At 39.0% G+C, this 2,679-nt stretch overlaps 1 pseudogene; it reads left to right on the top strand.

Annotated features, from left to right (window-relative positions):
* The first annotated feature begins 495 nt into the window (after positions 1–495).
* On the top strand, positions 496–2,679 carry LOC114392947 (annotated as a pseudogene).

Genomic DNA, 2,679 nt, shown 5'->3' with positions numbered 1-2,679 from the left:
TTTTGTGGTTTTCGTGTGGCATTGTCTCGAGTTCGTTGGTTCATTGTGAACGGTTAGGTGCGGTGAAGGTGAAGGTGCATTGCTGTGGCCGGCGGCGGCAAACGAGGTACGTAGAAGGTGGTTGCATTGTCGCGGAAGTACGGATCAAGTTGATCCGTAAGTGACTTATGGATCAACTTGATCTGTAAGTTGGTGTGTAACTGTTACGGATCAAGTTCATCCATAAGTGACATACAGATCAACTTGATCCGTAAGTGATTTACGGATCAAGTTGATCTGTAATAGTTACACACAAACTTACGAATCAAGTTGATCTGTAAGTACTTGATCCGTAAGTGATTTACGGATCAACTTGATCCGTAAGAGACTTATTTTTGGCATTTGATGTTTTTTGAATTTAGTTTCCTTTTTTTCTTTTAAATTACTAATTTTTTTGTATGGCAATCTTTTGTTTGAGTTGGTTAGATGGACGAAGATGAGTGGATGTATGAAATAATGTCTGAATGAGTGGATATGGATTATGAAAATGCAGAAGCATGTGGTGCGAATGAACCACATGTTGATTGTTCGGATGCGTTCAATACTTCTCAGGTTATAATGTTAATGTTTGTCACATATTTAATATAATGAATACTGGTAGAAAACTTAAATTATGTGGATTGCTTTGTAGGTGTTTGAGTGTCGAGAGGATGTTTTGCGGTGGGCTCGATCCGTGACTCATGAAAACGGATTTGTGGCGATGATTTTAAGGTCGGACACAAACACAGGTAGTAGAGGAAGGACTACGTTTGTGTTAATTGGCTGTGAAAGGAGTGACGAGTATAGGTGTAGGAAAAAAGAATTTATCAGAAGAGACACTGGGACTAGGAAATGTGGGTGTCCCTTCAATCTTCGTTGCAAGCCAGTGGTTGGAGGAGAAGGCTGGATGGTGAAGTTGATTTGTGGAGTGCATAATCATGAATTGGCCAAGTCATTTGTTGGACATCCATGTGCAGGGCGATTGACTAAAGCTAAAAAAACACTTATTGTTGATATGAAGAAGTCCATGGTGAAGCCAAGAAACATTCTGCTAACTCTGAAGGAACACAATGTCAATAGTTGTACGACCATTAAACAGATATACAATGCAAGAAGTGCATTCTGTTCTTCCATAACAGGAAGTGATCTTGAAATGCAACATCTGATGAAGCTTCTTGAACGTGATCAGTATATTCATTGGCACAAAATAAAGGATGAAGACATGGTTTGTGATATCTTTTGGTGTCACCTTGATGCAGTGAAGTTAGTCAACACATGTAATTTGGTGTTTTTGATAGACAACACCTACAAAACAAACCGGTACAGACTCCCACTGCTCGATTTTGTTGGGGTGACACAGACTGGGATGACATTCTCTGTCGGTTTTGCATATGTGGAGGGTGAACGCGTTAATAATTTGGTATGGGCTTTACAACAGTTTCAAGGCCTTTTTTTAAAGTGTGATGCCCTCCCTGGAGTTATTGTCACTGACAGAGACCAATCATTGATGAATGCAGAGAAGGATGTATTCCCTGAATGCACAAATTTATTGTGCAGCTTTCACATAAACAAGAATGTGAAGGCCAAATGTAAATCACTAATTGTGCAAAAAATGCTTGGGATTATGTCATGGATTGCTGGGGATGTTTGACTGATTGTCCTTTAGAACAACAGTTTGATGAACAATAGTGTGATGAATACCATCAGCTATGAGCAGGAACCCAAGGTCAACAAAGCGCAATCCATCTTACTGGGAGTATGTAGATGCCTTTGAATCTATGCAAAATAGCAATTTGCCGGTGAGGCGTACTGCATCATCCTCTAAGCAACCGAATCGAAGAACGATGATGCCCATGTTGGACCAATTTCAGCCATTTATGCACGACTTCATTGATAAGATCGTTGATGTCAAAGCTGATGGTAACTGTGGATATCGGTCAGTTGTCGATTTATTAGGTATGGGTTAAGACTCTTGGTCGGTGGTCCGCAACCATCTGCTTAAAGAACTTGCCAAATTCTCAGAAGACTATATCAAACTCTTTGGTGGCACGGAGAGATTTGAGGAATTAAGGATGTCACTACTTGTTGATGGGTTAACCAAGGTATGTAATTTATGTATTTGATTTTTAAGACTTTACTTTGAAATTAAGTTTGACGTGTATATTTGTTTCATTCAGGTGACTACGGATAAGTGGATGGATATAACGGATATGGGACATGTCATTGCATCAAGGTATAACGTAATCATTATATCCTTGTCTAAACAACAAAACATGACATTCTTTCCTCTTAGAAGTCAACCGCTGGCAAATTCTTCATTGCATCGTATAATTTGTATCGGTCATGTGTATGGCAATCATTTTGTTAAGGTACATTGTAGATATGAAGTGTTTTTTTTTATATTGATGCAATGAGTTTTGTAGGATTGAGTTAACACTTTTTCCGCATGTACAACAGGTTTATTTAAAAGAACGTTGTCCTTTACCGCCTGTAGCATTGTTATGGTCTAGCATTTGTCATCCGCAGGCGAAGTCGTGGCCAAATCCATATATTAGCAGAATGCAGCATTACAAGAGCTTCGTGATGTTCAAGAGAGACTATGTCGACATAAATGATGATTGAACATGTAATTTATAATGACTGATCGTTTTGAATTGGATA

Source organism: Glycine soja, chromosome 2 (genome assembly GCF_004193775.1).
Source record: "Glycine soja cultivar W05 chromosome 2, ASM419377v2, whole genome shotgun sequence".
Classification (NCBI taxonomy): domain Eukaryota; kingdom Viridiplantae; phylum Streptophyta; class Magnoliopsida; order Fabales; family Fabaceae; genus Glycine; species Glycine soja.
Note: the sequence above shows the minus strand (reverse complement) of the source record. Positions and strands in the feature narration are given on the sequence as shown.